Source organism: Juglans microcarpa x Juglans regia, chromosome 6D, assembly GCF_004785595.1.
Source record: "Juglans microcarpa x Juglans regia isolate MS1-56 chromosome 6D, Jm3101_v1.0, whole genome shotgun sequence".
Taxonomy (NCBI): Eukaryota; Viridiplantae; Streptophyta; class Magnoliopsida; order Fagales; family Juglandaceae; genus Juglans; species Juglans microcarpa x Juglans regia.
This window is the reverse complement of record NC_054604.1, coordinates 8,862,046-8,879,824: the sequence shown is the minus strand read 5'-3', so window position 1 is coordinate 8,879,824 and position 17,779 is coordinate 8,862,046. Positions and strand designations below refer to the sequence as shown.

Sequence of the window (17,779 nt, the reverse complement as noted above, 5' to 3'; positions counted from 1 at the left end):
TATCAGCACATAAACTGGGGTAGGACTGAAACAGCAATATGTATGCAAGCTCTTTATGTCCATATAGGTCATGAATCCCATCGCTACACGTGGAGAGTTTTTGATGTTCAGATAATGTACCCGAGGAGCAAAGCTAGCTAATGCCTGCAGGCCAGGCCGGGAGTTGTCATGGGAAAGGTGGTGGGGTAGAGCGAGGAAGTTGTCAGAGAAGTTTGGAGCACTGATTGGGTTTGATATTTGTGTTGTGTTGTTTAGTACGTGTGGTCCAATATTTATTTATGAGCTTTTAGTTGCCATATGGGTCGACGTTTCAACCAGGGAAATGGACAAAGTAGTACTGATACCGAAGGCTGTCTTTGCTTAATTTGCCATGGCATGAGCGCTCATACGAAGTTGGCTAGATCGACTCTTGAAGGGTAAGCCATTTCGAATCATGATCAGTTTTGCTGTTATAAGTGCGTATCTAAAAATAGTATTTATTGTATGATCCAATATTGTAGTTATAAAATACGTTTTGTTTATGCTAATTAATTGATGTAGGAGTCACTGATGTGGCAGCTAGACTTTTACATCAGTAGCGATCTGTTTGATGTAGCTGCAGGCTTCAAATTCAAGAACCCGGCCAGGTATTTTTCAAGCCAACGAAGTTTAAAGTAGAGACAATAGTAGTATAATATATATATATATAGCAAGGATTAAGGGTGGATAAGGATGAAACTAGAGAGAGAGAGAGAGTTAGATTATTTTAATTAAAGCTCAAAGTTAAGCTGGCAGCTAAAGCAGTACTTAATCGTGTCATGATCTTTGTGAATATTTAAGGGAAGAAAGAGCAAAGGTTGGCTGATCATGAAGATCAAGATCATGCGCATGGCCTGGAGGGGATTCTTTCATTTGCCTTTTGAGTTGTTTTGGAGTACTTTAATATATATATATATATATATATATATATATATATATATATAATGTGGTCCTAATTGACTAATTAAATAAACAAGTACCCCAAAATAGTTAATTGGCATAAATTAATAGGTGTCATCTTTATCCCGACACTTCCACCTCATGTTTCCCAACTTCCAACTCCTCTTTAATTAGATGCTAATTGTTGATGATGATAATGATGATGAACAGCTAACCGCTAATTGGAGATTAAGATTTCACACTTAGTTTAGCTAATCAAAGCTATCTGCCACCCTTGATTGAGGAAGATGCTGAAAAAAAAAAAAAAAAAATCCTTCATGAACATGATCATGTAAGCACATTTGGAATCATCTTACTTAGCATACATGTGGTATGCAAATGTACCACATCTAATTAACAATTGGTTTTCCTAACAGATCATCATCTTGAATTACTTCCATTTTAATACCTTTTTTAATTAGAAGATTAACATGAATATATAGAGTAAATATATACCCTAGTGATATCTAATGATAAATTAACTATAAGATTTGAAAAACCATGTTAATTAATCAACACCACTGTACCGGTAGATCAGATAATTTACTCTCGAAATATATATCATCATATAATTATTCTCGTTTAATTATTACATCTCAAATGTTCTAAATTGCTATTAATTAGCTAGCTAGAATTCATCATGGTTGCATGTACATGTTTAATTGATCTTTTCCTCTTTTGGTTTAGAATATTAATATTAGTGGGGTTATATACTCAGTCTGATATACCTTTCTTAATATTGCAATTGAGAACCGGCCTTTTCAGATCCTGCTAGCTAGGGTTTATCATGTGCTATTTAATATTCCTCTAAACAAACTTACAAGTATTTTTAGTGTAGGTCCATTAATAATATTGCCTTTCCCTAAAAGTAAATATAAAGCATCAATTCTCACAAACATAAAAGCCAAAGTGCAAAACATTAAACTACATGTTTCCGACAGCTAATATTACACTAGGCCACCAATCAATTTAAAAAATTAAAAAAAAAAAAATACTGTCTACTATAGGACCCTGTGCACTATATGACTATATATCATGGATAGGATCCCCCTTCTCAAGTTTATTATTATTATTATTATTTCATATTATATTATATTATATTTATATATATATATATATACAAGCACATATATAGCTAGGTCATTTGCCCTCCAACCCTAAAGAGGAATTGATCATCATGATCATTTATAGGGATGTGTGTGATTATATATATATATATATATATATATATATATATATATATATATTAAATGTAATATTAATTATTAATGGGTTTTCTGTTGTTCTCTTCTAGTTAGAAGTCAATTTTGTTTGTGTTGTATATGTTATATACAGTATCCTTCCATGTTTCCCTCCTACCATACTTCAACTCTTCACGCTTTTCTCTAAGTATGTGCTAAATTAACAAAAGTTTGTACCCATGCAATAATATCATAGTAATATTCCAACCAAGGAATGCAGGCATGGTTGTACTTGCGACATGTCATCAATTAATTTAGCTTTCTTTTAATTTATTAATTTACTTTGATTTCCACAACCCTTAAATTACGCCTTAATTAGGGGCATGCATTATCAAGGTGAATTATGACCTAAGCGTCCTACATGACATACATTTATATATATGGAGCTCTAACTCCAAGGTTTAATTAGCTAGGGTTGCACTAGCCCTACGTGCCATTCATACACCACCACCATATGTGTGGTGCCACGTGGGATTCTTAGAAGCTAGCTAGAAGTAAGGGTACTGCATGATTAACCTACCCCACATGCAACTTTCTAATTTTTAGGGTAACAATTAGTAACAACCCCCCCAAAACGTAATTCATTGGTATAGAAAGTCATGTAGGTCAAATACTTGAGAAGACGTGTGTGTGTATATTTATATTTCTTAATTCTTTATATTTAATAAAAGAAAATACTTTAATTATAAAAGATTATATAAAAGTAAATTTATAAATTGATGTGGTTTGATATGGTACGTCAGATTGTAAAGTTATTTTTATTATAAAATAAATTTAACGGATTCTATAAATCATATCAGTTTATGAGTTTATTTTGTGTAATTTTTTTATTTCTATATCAGTTCTCTTTAATAAAATAATTTGTCTAAAGTGAATTTTCTGACTCTCTCTAAAGCTTAAAGCATCTACATGACCAACAAACCTACACAAAACATGATATAAAGTAGTAGGGTTATCCTCCATATACTCGATCGAAAGCAAAAGATCTTTCCAACAGCAAAGTCATGAGTATCTCTCAAGATCAGGGTTTAAATATTAATTAATGTGGGGATTAAATTAAAGTGTTTGATTAGTGAATAATTTATGAGTAAAGATGGAGATCAGAGCAGGATACGTGGATGGTGGACAAGTGGGGATGTGGCACTCCTTCCTCCTTTGCTTCCATATATATTTTCTAATTTCTTTCACAGTTTTTGAGGATTCCAAGCTGGCGGCCTTCTTTTGAATCTTTCCACCCTTCTGTAGAATTCCTAGGGCTTTAAAGCTAGCACATGGTAACCATTGATATTATTGTTGTTCGTTTTTTGAATTCATGTACGTACTAAATTCTGATTGCTCTACTAGGTGGCATCCAAAGGCAGTATTAATTATGTTTTTTTTTTTTTTTAATTTTTTAATGAATTCAGTTTTTTTTTTTTTTTTTTCGTGTTCACAAAGCAATAAGGCCTAAATTAAGACATATACAACACTGAGACAGTGGGTAATGGGTTTGGGGTTGGGCCCTATCAATACAAACCCAATCGAAACTACGAAAAGCCCAAGAAAGAGAGTATCTTAAAGAAACTTGCATTTGATTGTCGAAAAAGCATACAGCAGATCATTTAATAAGACTTTGTACACCCTTTGCTCTTTACCGACAGCTTGGCATGGTTGAGTAAAGAGATGATATAAGAATGAATTTTTTTTTTATTAATCATTATTACATCTCACATTTTATAAAAAATACTCATACATATTATGAAAAACATTCTCACATTTTATAAAAAAAATAAAAAATAAATTTTTACATTATGTGTAGGGTGTGTGATGTGTACAGTTACTGATTTGTAGCAAAACTCTATAAGAATTATGTTAATAGTTTATAAATAGTAGTGAAATAATTTGTGTTAAGATATTTTATTGAATTTGGAAAATTAGAGGAATATAAATATTATAAAGTTAAAAAATTGTTTGAATATAAATTTTTAATATTATTTTGTTTTGATATTTGAAAATATTATAATTTTTTGTATTTTGTTTGAAAGATTAGGAAAGTTGTGAGTAAGTAATGATTAGATAAAAAAATTTGAATATTTGAAATTAAAAAATATTTTATCTTTGAGTGATGTTTAGAAATGAGATTATAAGAAATTTTGAGATGAGATAAAATATTTTCCAAATATGTATATGCATCGATTTTGTTGATTAAAGACCTTCATTTCCATTATTCCATGTCTTAATAGCCTCGGGATTCTTTCTTAGATTAAAGGAATAGTGATCCAAGAATACAATCCTGCATACCCAACCATTAAGTGAGGAGGTGGCTAATATTCAAGAAAAAAATCGTTAAAAATTGAAGGACAATCATTTTTATTTTATTTTATTTATTTATTTATTTTTATGATAGTAGCAACAACAAGAGTAAAGACTTTCTCCAAGCTGAGTGGAATAAGTATTTTCATATATAGGCCAAGGGCAAGGACCTTCCTTACTTGGCTTATCACAATATCTTCTAATTAGCGCCACCGGTTTTTTTATGGTGAATTTTTGGGGAAAGAGAAGAAAAATGCTGGGATGATATAAAAATCCACCATCTTTGATACACCCTAGTTAATCTAGTGTTCTATTTTGCTCTCTAGACTAGTCTCATCTCATTTAGACTAATTTAAGATTTTAATTTTAGATGATCTCATCTCATCTCGTCTTAACGTCTAAATATCACTCAAATATAAATACTTTTTAATTTTAAAATTTCAATTTTTTCCTCTAATCATTATCTAATAATTACAACTCTCTCAAACTTTTAAACAAAACACAAAAAATAATTTAATTTTTTCAAATTTCAAAACAAAAATTATATTATAACAATATTATAACTTTAAAATATTTTTATTCAACTTTTACTTTCTCTTAACTCAAAACCTCATAAAACATCTTAATTTAAATCATTTCATTACTATTCACAAATCATTCAACTATTATTCATAAATTTTTCATCTCATCTTATCTCAGCATCTAAACAAAGAATCTACTCTCTTTAAAAAGGGCTAGAATCCAGGTAAGAATGCTAACCCTCCTCTAGATAAAGGTGAGCTAAGCACATTAGAGTATGAAATAAATGCATGTCTCATACCTGCCTCATTCCCACATCGATTGCTTTCTTTGCATAAAGAAAAACAACATGCTGAAATCCTAGAAATTTTTAAGCAAGTCAGGATTAATATTCATCTTCTTGATGCTATTAAACAAATTCCTGCCTATGCCAAATTTTTAAAGGATTTTTGCACTGTGAAATTCAAGTTAAATGTACAAAAAAAGGCTTTCCTCACTGAGCAAGTTAGTGCAATTATTCAAAATCACACACCACTAAGTACAAGGATCTTGGGTCACCCACTATTTCTTATGTCATTGGAAATTCAAAAATTGGCCAAGCTTTACTAGACTAAGGATCGGGTGTTAACTTGCTGCCATATAGTGTTTATGAACAACTAGGGTTAGGAGAGTTAAAATCCACTTCCATAATTTTACGGCTAGCTGATAGATCTATCAAAATACCAAAGGATATTGTTGAAGATGTTTTGGTCCAAGTAGATAAATTCTACTACCCAGTAGACTTTGTGGTATTGGATATGAAACTAATAGCTCACTCAAATTGTTCAGCACCTATGATTTTAGGAAAACTATATCTCAAAACTTCTAATGCCATAATTAATTGTAGGAGTGGTGTCTTAGAACTAAGTTTTAGAAATATGACTCTAGAACTAAACATTTTTAATTTGTGCAGGCAACCTCAAGAATTAGAAGATGTTCAAAAAGTCAATGCCCTGGAAAATCTTCTTGCTGAAAGTCCTTTATTGAGTTATAATTCTATGAGCAGTGGGGAGAATTAGAAAACTCCCTTAGTTTAATTGAATCTGCTGACAATATCTCCACTATTTTTGCTGCAGGAAATTCCACTGAGGTGCAGTGGAAGCTTAAATTTGAGCCACTACCATCGCTGCCAGCACCGTCAAAGCCTTCCACAGAAAAGATTCCAGTGTTGCTCAACTGACTTCTGACCTAGAGAGTAAGCTACTGAATGTGTTGACACAACATAAAGCAGCCATTGGATAGACCATTGCCGACATAAAAGGTATAAGCCCTCTAATTTGCACACATAGGATATATTTAGAAGATGACTCAAAACCTTCTAGGGAGATGCAAAGAAGATTAAATCTTGCAATGAAAGAGGTAGTAAAGAGTGAGGTCCTTTTAATTGTTAGACATAGGCATCATACATCTCATTGTAGACAGCAAATGGGTTAGTCCAATTCAAGTTGTTTAAAAAAAATCTGGTGTAACTCTGATAGAAAATGACAAGGAAGAATTAGTGCCTACAAGAGTGACAATAGGTTGGAGGATGTGTATTGATTGTAGGAAACTAAATGCAGCATCTTGGAATAATCATTTCCCTTTACCTTTCCTTGACCAGATTTTAAAAAAAAAAGTGGCTGGGCATGAGTATTAGTGTTTCTTAGATGGATTTTCTGGGTATTACCAAATAGAAATTGCCCATGAGGATCAAGAGAATACTACCTTCACTTGTCCCTTTAGTACCTTTAGTACCTTGGCCTTAAAAAAAAAATGCCATTTGGGCTATGCAATGCTCCATCCATAAGTGGAAATGCCGCAACCATAAGTGAGGACTTTTAATAAAATTGGGGTACCGTCCTCTTCCTAAAAAAAAAGAAATACCCAGCCACTTTTCAAATTTGTATGCTAAGCATTTTCAATGACTTGATTGAAGATATTGTAGAAGTTTTTATGGATGATTTTTCAATTTTTGGAAAAACATTTTATTCTTGCTTGACTAACTTACAAGTTGTTCTAATCAGGTGTGAAGAAAAACAGTTGTTGTTAAATTAGGAAAAATGTCATTTTATGGTTCAGCAGGGCATAGTTCTTGGATACATTGTGTCTTCACGAGGCATCGAGGTTTATAAGGCTAAAATAGACTTAATTTCAAACTTGTTTGTGCCTAAAAGTGTAAAAGACATTAGATCTTTTTAGGCCATGCTGGTTTTTATAGGAGATTCATAAAAAAAAAATTAGTTATATTTCGAAGCCTCTTTGTCAACTTTTGATGCATAATGTCAAGTTTGAATGAACCAATGAATGCCATATCTGTTTTGATAAGTTAAAATCCTTTCTCACCACTGCACTCATTATTCAACCCTCTTGACACTTCTTTTGAAATAATGTGTGATGCTAGTGACTTTACTGTAGGAGATGCACTTGGGCAGCAAAAAAATAAGCTGTCATTTGTCATATATTATGCTAGTAAAACCTTGAATACTGCCCAAAGGAATTACTCCACCACAGAAAAAGAACTACTAGCTATAGTATTTGCTTTGGATAAATTTAGATCATATCTGCTTGGTTCACCTCTTATCATATTCACTGACCATGTAGCACTTAAATTTTTACTATCCAAAAAAGATACAAAATCGAGGCTGATCAAATGGATACTCCTGCTACAAGAATTTGATCTCACAATAAAGGACAAAAATGGGTGGAGAATGTGGTGGCAGATCATTTATCTCAGCTTACATCTGAAACTTCTGAGCAGTCCCTTTAATCTCTGATTATTTTCCTGATGAGTAGTTATTTTCAGTTAAAACTTTACCATGGTATGATGACCTTGTAAATTTCTTGGTCACAAGACAAACTCCTCCTCCCTAGACTACCCAAGGCATCAAGAGACTAAAGGTTGAAGCTAAGTATTTCTTCTATGATGATCCCCATCTTTTTAAGTATTGCTTAGATTAGATAATTAGGAAGTGTGTTCCTAATAATGAAGTTTTTGCTATTTTATCTATCTGCCATTCAGAAGCTTGTGAGAAGCATTTTTCAGCCCAAAAAACAGGAGCTGAAATTCTTCAGAGTGGTTTTTATTGGCCAACTATATTTAAAGATGCTTACAATTTTTTAAAGCTTGTGAATCTTATAAAAAATTCGGAGGAATCACTAGAAGAAATATGATGCCTATGCAACCTATATTAGTGATTGAGATCTTTGACTATTGGGGAATAGACTTCATGGGCCTATTTCATTCTTCTTATGGCTTTTTGTATATCCAGGTTGCTGTTGATTATGTTTCTAAGTGGGTTGAGGCAGTCCATTGCAAAAACAATGACCATCATGTTGTTTTAAAATTCTTAAAGGAAAACATTTTTGCAAGGTTTGGCATGCCAAGAGCCATAATCAGTGATAATGGCACCTATTTCTGTAACAAGCCTTTTTCAGCCTTAATGAAGAAATATGGCATCCATCATAAAGTTTCTACCCCCTATCATCCTTAAACCAATGGATAAGCTGAACTCGCCAATAAGGAAATAAAGAACATTCTTAAGAAAATAGTTAATCCTAACAAAAAGGACTTGTCACTACATTTATCTGATGCTTTTTGGGCCTACAGATTGTTTATAAAACCATCTTGGGCATGTCTTCATATAGATTAATGTATGGTAAGGCTTGTCATTTGCCTGTTGAGTTAGAATATAGGGCGTATTGAGCCATTACACAACTCAACTTTGACACTGACCATACTGGAATTGTGAGAAAATTGTAGATGGTTGAATTGGATGAGTTAGGAATGGATGCTTACGAAAACTCTAAACTATCTAAGGAACGGATGAAGAGCTTCTATGATAAACATAGTCTGCGTAAAACTTTTGAACCTGATCAGCAAGTGTTGTTATACAACTCTCGTTTACACTTGTTTCGATGGAGTGGTCCATATGTGGTCAAAATTATTTTTCCCCATTGTGATGTAGAAATCCAACCCTTATAATGGTAACATTTTCAAAGTAAATGGTCAGAGGCTCAAGCCTTTCATTTCTAACTTCTCAATTGAAGAATCTATTTTCCATCTGCTTGATCCAAGTAACAATCTAACTGTGGAGTCCAATTAATTAAGATTCTTGTTCCTTTTTCTTTCTTTTTTTTTTTTTGTGTTTTTGTTACTCAATTTTTTTTTCTTTTGCTGTCCTAATTGTCCTCGTACTTCTCATTTCAACTCCAATCAGGTATTCCTTCTTCTCTCACTGTTCTTTTGTTGTTCTTCTCTTTATATAGCTTTTGAGTGTTATCTTTTTTTAGGTTACTCTAATTTCTTCTAGATAATTGAGGACAATTCTAGTGTATACTTTGGGGGGGGGGGGGGGGGGGAGAATTTAGTTTTGCATACCTTAGACACATTTTGATCCACCCCTGGGAGTTCTGCTAATGAGTCAAAGAGAATTAGTATCCCTATTTTCGAACTTGAATGCTTTGAGCTGATCTGTTGGGGTATGGAACACCTAAAATTTAAAATTTTTCTCTCTAATTTAGAAATTAGGTCAAAAGGAGAGTTTATCCATTTATATTAGTTGCTCAAACCAAGGGAAGTTTGTTAAAGTTTTGCTAGTTACTGAGCACACTCACATACCCAGAGTACCTAGGTTGACACCATTGTGCCATTATTTGTTGATCAACACTTCAGTTGTTTGGGACTCTAATTAACCATATCCTAATGGCTTAGGAAGAAATCTGACAAAATAATAAATCAAATGAGAAAAGGGACAAGCCAGGGATCTACCAAAAAAAAAAAAATGTACATAGTTTTACTTTGTGTATTGGAAAAGACTGCCTATTACCGGAGCCCTTCAACAAGTAAGAAAAAATGAGCCTTTTAAAGTGTAATAGCGTGAAAGTCACCACTATAAATAGTTTTGAATTAGAATAAGACCATGTGGTCATCTTTGATCAACTATGTTGGTTGAAGCTTTTAATGTCTCTTGGTAGTAAATTCTAGGAATCTGATCTCACACCCATGCACTCAAGGGAAAGCAAAACGTTCTTACATGTACTCACCGTGGTTGATTGACTAATCAATGTATAAAACTTGCTGTCGATACTAATCATCTGATCAACTCATTTCTAGTGTCCTTAAACTCAATCAAGTCTAATTCGTGGCAGGAAATTTCGGATTTAGAGGAGTATTAGATGGTAACCAGCCTCTTTTTCGTTGTCAATCACTTTATTTGCTAGAGACTAGCAAAAAGTCAGTTGGGGTGTGATAATTGGGAAAGGAAAATTATATACACCATACTACCATCCCACTAAGTATGATGTGACACATTTATCTCCATTAAATGATCATTTATTACATGTTTCTTTATCATATGATGGTGATAAATGTACCACATACTGCTTAGTATGATCAAAATAAGATGAGAGTGTGGTATATAGTATTACTCATTGAGAAATTATGTTGTTATAGATACTCTTAATATACTTGGTTGAATGAGTTTTACTTGTTAAAAAGGGTATTAAATAAACAATGTAACAGTTGGGCTAGTGGCATGTAAAAAGATTGTTTACCCATTAAATGAATAGAATTGGGCTTAGTTTTAAGGACTTGAACAAATCAGGAGCTGACTTTATGTGTGTATTGTAGGTTGAGACCTGAGTATGCTAACTCAAAGGAAAAGAAGGGAAGATTCTAGACAAAGGATAGGAAAAGCAAGAGAAGAGGGAGAGAGAAATGGTTACGGGAGCAGAGCATGGAGGAAGGAAAATCAATGGTGCAGAGAGAGAAAGAGATCTTGGAAATGGGTATAAAAAGGAGAGTAGGTACCAAAGAAAATGCGTCGATTGGGAGCAAAAGTTTAATTTATGTTTTTACATTCCGGGGTGAAATATCGAAAGTTTTTAGGTTTTTTATTTTGTTGATTTTCCATATTCGTAATGGTGAAGTTAGACTAATTCCAAAGCTTGGGTTGCGATAAAAACTTCTTTTTTAATCTTGACTTCTAAATTCTTAAGGCATTGAATTGTTTGAGACACTCTTGTCCCCGAGGAAATGACCTTGAATTTTTCCTTTTATTACAACTGATCCACTTCTGTGCTTGGGAGTGGTAATTTGTAGATCATCAATTACACTCCAAATAGGGTGGTCGAGCACTTATAGGATTATTAAAAATATCAAATCAGATAATATTATGAATTTAATAAAATTTATAGGAAATATTACAAATGAATAAAGAAATAACATTTAAACGATATGGAAAAAGAATGGATAAGTACATATGACATATATATAACATTGCAAAAGTCACTGCTAAATAGGTTGGATTAGCTATTGTAAATAGAAGTTCAATAAGTGGAATGCCCCAAGGAGAGATAATTCAAAGTGTGATCTAGTTAAGCATCCTCATTGGATTATGTAAATGCAAACTCATAATTTGTATAATATTACATGATTTTGTATTTGACTATTCCATTCAAAACCTAATTCCATATTGGATTATCCATCTATTAGTCAAAATAATAATAAAATATTAGTAATTCAATTATAATATTTTTTTTCTTATTTATTTTTTTTCTTGTTTTACACTTCTATCAATCATATGTTAATTAATAATCAAATTATAACTAAGATATGATTGGTAGAGACAAACTGTAAAAATCCTAATTAACATATGTGAGTAAGTAAAATATGCATGAGGGCAGTAGCCTTTTGAAAGGAAAATGGAGAAACATAAAGATAGAGGTGAACATTGAAGTTGTTTTAAAAATTGGGTTTTAGAAAATAAATCCTAAAACAATATAATTTCTTAACCAAGGAGTTGGTTTGCTATAGCTAAAAGTTTTTTTTTTTTTTTAATTTATTTCCATTTGTATAATCCAATGCAGCACATTTTTATGCTCTATTAACCAAACTCTTCATTTTATTTTCATTTGTATAATCCAATAAAAGTGCTTAGTTTGGCGACAAATTACTTCCTAACTTTTAAAAATAAACATTTTGACCCTTATCGTCTTAACTTTAGTCATTTATCCTTCCCTGAAAGCACTGTCATTAGATTATCTAAATGCTAGTGAAATACATAATTTGACTTATTTTACATAAAAATGTATGCATTGGATTATTCAAATGAAAAATTATATGACTTCTAGCTACAGTAACAACCATCCCCTAGTCATATTTGACTCTTCAATGTTTAAAGGCCAAAACAATAATCTAATCAATAAAACATCTCGTCCAATGCAGTTTTATTTCCCTCGAAAATTTCTCATTCCCAACCTACTGCTGGAAATCCATCTTCACCATTTTCACTCTTTCCCTCTTCCCTCTTCCCTCTTCTCTCCGTCCAGATTTTCACTTCCATATCACCATTTTTGCTTCAATCAATATCCAAAAATGAAGTGTGAAAATTTCTCTCATATCTGATTATTTCAAGAAATCATCCCAGGCGTCTGATTATTTCTCTGGTTTTGCTTCTGGTTTCTGACTCTCTCACAATTTCGTGGGCTAATTCTCTCTCATTTCCGTGGTCCGTCGCACACGTAAACATTGTCATAGGCCGTTTAAGTTGAGAGGCCATGTAAACATCGTCTCTGGACCTCTTCATCTCTGCAAGTGAAGTTCTTCTCTGTTCAAGAGCAAATCATGCTTTCGACTCTGATGGAAAGCAAAATCTTGCAAGACCAACTCGTTCATTCACACGTAAGAAACAAACAGAAAGCATACATAAACGATAAAAAAGATGAAAACTGGAATAATAATATCAGAAGCAAGAGTTCCGATCCGGACCTCTCGAACAGATCACCTCTAAAGAGCCAAATCGTGAAAAAAAAAACAAAAGTAATTTGCGTTACTTGAAGATGAAGCAATGTCCAGAGAAATCGCAAGGAAAACGTTAATATTATTGAAGAGAAATTTGCAGGGAGAGAGATTGTGGGTTGCCAACTACCAAAGTCTTCCAAACCAAGCTTTCAAAAAACAATCAAAACAAAGAAAAGAGAGTTTAGGAAGATACAATGTTTTTACTTTTTTATTTTCTCGAAACACAAACAGGGAACAAAGGATACAATGTAGAGATAGAGAGAGAGTTAGGAAGAATGGAGACATAAAAACGCGCACTCACTAGTATTAAAAAAAATTTATTAAATTGATTATATTTTATGAGAAATTCTATTTGCAGTCCTCACTTGGGGACTATATATACAGGCCCTTTATTAAATGAGAAAAAACATCATTTTAAGATAAATATTTTTGTAATTTTAAAAAATTTTAAAGATAAAATTGTCTAGTCTTGCATTGCAATCTCCAAATAAGGACTGTATGTAGCATTGCTCTTATTCTATTATTATTTTGACTAATAGATGGATAATCTAATGTGAAAATAAAGGCTCGTTTGGATTCAGAGAGTATTTCATCTCATCTCATCTCATCATTACAATTTTTTCAAATTCTCAAACAAAATATAATAAACAATTCAACTTTCTCAAATCTCAAAATAATAATATTAAAAAGTAATATTCTAATAATATTTTATTCAACTTTCAACTTTTATCTAAGAGTAATTCTACATACAATTGTGAAGTACATAAACACTACGTAATCACTTTGAAAAAAAGTGGGGTCCATTATTAAAAAATTAATTTTTTTCATATGGATCTCATGTTTTATTCATTTTTTTCAAAACAATTAAGCGGCAGTTGCAAATATCTTTTATCAGATAAAATCATCTCATCTCATCTCATTTCACTATACAAACCAACTTGTTTTAAGTGGAATAACCAAATGCAAAATCATGTGATATTATTTAAATTTTACATTTACCTCTACAGAATTCAAAACAGTTCTTCTATATACAGTCAGTAGATATAACCAGAGTGCAGTCGTCCATATCACGTCAGATTTAAAATGAATTTTTCCTCTCTCATCAGCTCGGTTTTTCTCTCATCAGCTCTCTCTCATTAGCTCAGTCTTTCTCTCTCATAAGCTCCAGCAGCTTGGTCTCTCTCTCTCCTCAGCTCTCTCTCTTATCAGCTCAGCCTCTCTTTCGTCAAGTGTCTTCACATCAGTCATGTTTGCACGCCGTTTACATGGGACACTTGCAAGAAGCGTTTTTCAATACACAAAGGTCGGGATGCTCTAGTAAAGCCAGTTATCGTAGTTTTAATTTGAATTTTAAACAAAATCCTAAAAATAGCCGTTTGAATCTTCCAGTGATGAAAGAACACGAGAAGATACAGACGTCCCCCCCCCCCCCCCCCCCCCTTCCCCTCCCATGTTCACGCATGCGATATACACACACACATGCCTGTATATTTACTATTCCAGGATTCCTCACACAAAATGTAGGCCATTCGAGAGAGTGGTGGTTTATTGTGGCTCATGCTTCAATGGAGAGAAGGGTGGTTTTCACGACAATCAAGACGCATCCGATGATATGAACTGTAAGCATTGTAGTAAATTTGTTGCTGGTCCGATTCGTATTCTTCGCCGAAGGAATTTTCATTGATTCGGCTAAGAGATTCACAGTTGGACCTGATCCCAAACGTGGCCCTGCTCTCTTTTCGATCGTTGCTCGAGTGAGAAGACAAAAGGTCCTAACTCCCTCATGTAAAATCTTTTGAATACCAAATCTTCTGTAATTTCTTTTATTTTTATCATTGATTTTTGACTTCATTCTTTTATTTATTTATTATATATTTAGTCTTTTAGCTTTGGGCCCAAGAAAGACGGCAACTGTAATGGCTGTGAAGGAGACCTTAAGGTCGGCCTCTTGGAACTTTTTTCGCTACATTATTCCTGGTGGATGAGATTTATTGATGCTCAGGGTGATTATCGAAGGCATGTCCCGTATCCTCTAGTTGCTAGTAGCCTTTTACCATGCCATGAAGGGCTCTGGAATCGGGGTGTTACTCTACTTATGCTTGTTATCTAAATTCTTGATGAATTTAATCGCTCTCTTTTGCCTTTCGTTCTTATAACACCTTATACGCTATCTTGGACTATGGTGCCCAGCCAGGTATTTCTTTCTAATTACCTTTAGGTTGTTTGCTCTTCCTTTTGTTTTTAGTGACGTAGGTAGGATTGTCTAGTAATGCCTTCATTTTCTCTGTCTATTCAATGTTCTGGTTTCCGTAAAATGACTTGTGATATGTTCTTCGTATGCTATTTCCATGGAGTGGTGAAGTACTATGTTTAGAAAGGAACATTGATATCACCGAATGTATACATGGGTTGGAATAGGTTTTAACTACCACATTCCAAATTCCATATACATACCTATAGATTTCCCTGTTCCATAGAAATTTTTGTTCTTTATATATGTATGTATGTAAAGTCAGTTATGGATTTGGTTTTCTGTCATGCAAGCTGGAAATAGGTATCTTGGTTGTAAAACTCAGTATAAATTGCATAAAATCTGATGGACTGGGTCTCCACACGTTGCCTAGGCCCTACACTAAAAGATCAACTGTAAAAAAAAAAAAAAAAAAATTTGAAAAAAGAAAAATTGCCTATACAACTTACAAAATAATAAAAAAGGTCAGGGCAGGTGCGGCTATGTGTTGCGAATTACTTAAATCTTAGTGGATATGAGAAAAATTATCGAAAATATAAATGAATATTGGTTTCACATGGTTGCACTTTCAAATCTATATTTAGAAGTTTTGTATAAGTTGGACTTGGAGTAAGTAGTCTAAAAAAAAAAAAACAGATGCGTGTATTCAAATTTATGGCTATAGGAAGTAAGCTTGAGATTCATAAACATTTCTGATATCAAGTGGGATTCCTGGAGGTAGACTGTATTAATTTACAGAATCTATAAGGAACCCTGGAGGCAGAGTATTAGTTTACAGAAGTTATGGTTATCATTAATATGTATTCACATTTTCTACTTCTGCAACTTTCTTGCATCCTTCCAACCAAATTTTTTTTCTTGCATCCTTAATAACTACATGAATTTGCATTTTTGATGGTAGGGAAGCCTTCTTTTAGAAAGAAACAAGCAGATCTTTTGTTCCCCCAGATTTTGCCAAAGACTTTCCAGTTGCAATGCAGGTATCAAAGTCGCTACTTTTTGGTACTTGTTTCAGTAAACTGCTGCAAAATTGATAGTCATGAACTTTTTAATTCACAGATATCCCACAAATACAGTTTGATCTACGTGATCACCAACCTTCGGCTATTATTTGTTTATGACTTGGAGACCGCTACTGCAATTTATAGAAATAGAATCTGTCCAGACCCAATATTTTTTACAGCAGCTTCACCAGTGGGAGGTTTTTTATGCAATCAATAGGCATGGACAGGTGTTATTGGCTACATTAAATAATCTAACCATTGTACCATTTGTCGTGGCCAGGTATACTCACAAGCATTCATTTTTGTTGGTTTTATTATGGAAGAATAATTATTTTGTTTACAAATGGGGTCTATTTACATTTACAGTTGAACAATTTGGAGCCTGCTGTCAATCTTGCCAAAAGAGGGAATCTTCCTGGAGCCGAGCAGCTTGTAAGTTGATTCTTTTTCCACCTTATAGTACCCATTCTGCTAGTTTGAAGATTTTCAGCAAATAAAAATTAAAATCAGTCAGTAGTTATTTAACGCAGTTATGCAACCATGTTGCAGTTTGTGATTTGATAATGCTTGAAAGATTGGTTTTTTTAATGATCAGGGCACTCTTTTTATACATGTTCTTCTAAAAAGTCTCCTTCACTGCAAAGTATTGAACAGTTTTAAGTACTTTGTAGATTTCCTAAGCATACCAGTGCTGCCTAGCCTTTAATAAGCGCAGAGATGGATGTGATTTATTAATGATGTTTACTGTTGACCCTCTTTTTGTTACGATTAACAAGTGTAGTATGATTACATCCCAAGAATAAAAAAGATGATGTTTTGGGTTGTGGTTCTTGAGGTTAGCGAACCCCTATTCTTGGGAATTAGTGTATCCTTGTCTCATATTCACTGTGGATGTGGGAATATGGACGTGTATTATTGCCATTGCGTTTTAGAACCTGGGGTCTCACAATGATAGTATAAATGATGTTTGTAATGCATATATTGAATGGTAATATGTTTTTTAATTACATGTTTTTATTCTTTAACTGTTTGTATGTGTATGTGAATATATGCTTAGAGTTTGAATTATTTATTGATCTGTGCCTTTTTATAATGCTGAAAATCCGGGGATGCTCGAGTTTTGGGTCTCAAGTTGTCCCAACATTTCCAAGAACTATTTTCCCAAACAAAGTACAAAAAACCTACAGAACTTGCCGCCAAGTCCCCCCAAGGAATCCTACGAACACGGGACACGGTTGCCAAATTCCACATTTTACATGTTGATTCTCCAATCAAACACATCTTACTTTTCAAAATATTTTTTTCAATCAAACACATTTTGTTAGCTGCTAATATTTCATAGCTTCAATGTTCTTCACCCACGTCAAGTTGTCTCCATTTGATTTCTGGCCATTCAGGATCTCTGTAAGCACCGGTTGTATTGGCCTTATCTCTCCTCACTGTCTCTGTTGTCCAGTTTGACATTCATTGTGTATCTGGATCTTTCTTTTGCTGGAATTGAATGTTGCTACATAAGATTGTTACTGTTAAAAAAAAAAGGGATTGCTCCTCTTTCTTGAGGGCGTTTAGTTATGCATTTTTTGGTAGTTACTGAATAAGACATACTGTAGGAGCAAACATCTATTTTGCATGTTGCTTGTTTGCAAATATGTGAACGAGCAGGCAAATATTTGAATTGAGCTCGGGTGAAATCTCA

The 17,779-nt window shown here is 33.3% G+C and overlaps 1 long non-coding RNA gene across 1 annotated transcript; it reads left to right on the top strand.

The window, feature by feature from the left end:
* The first annotated feature begins 15,644 nt into the window (after positions 1-15,644).
* LOC121235819 lies at positions 15,645-16,511 on the top strand. The gene is made up of 3 exons (XR_005934601.1): positions 15,645-16,059; positions 16,139-16,310; positions 16,450-16,511. It is a non-coding gene; the product is annotated as an uncharacterized LOC121235819 (long non-coding RNA).
* Positions 16,512-17,779: the final 1,268 nt, after the last annotated feature.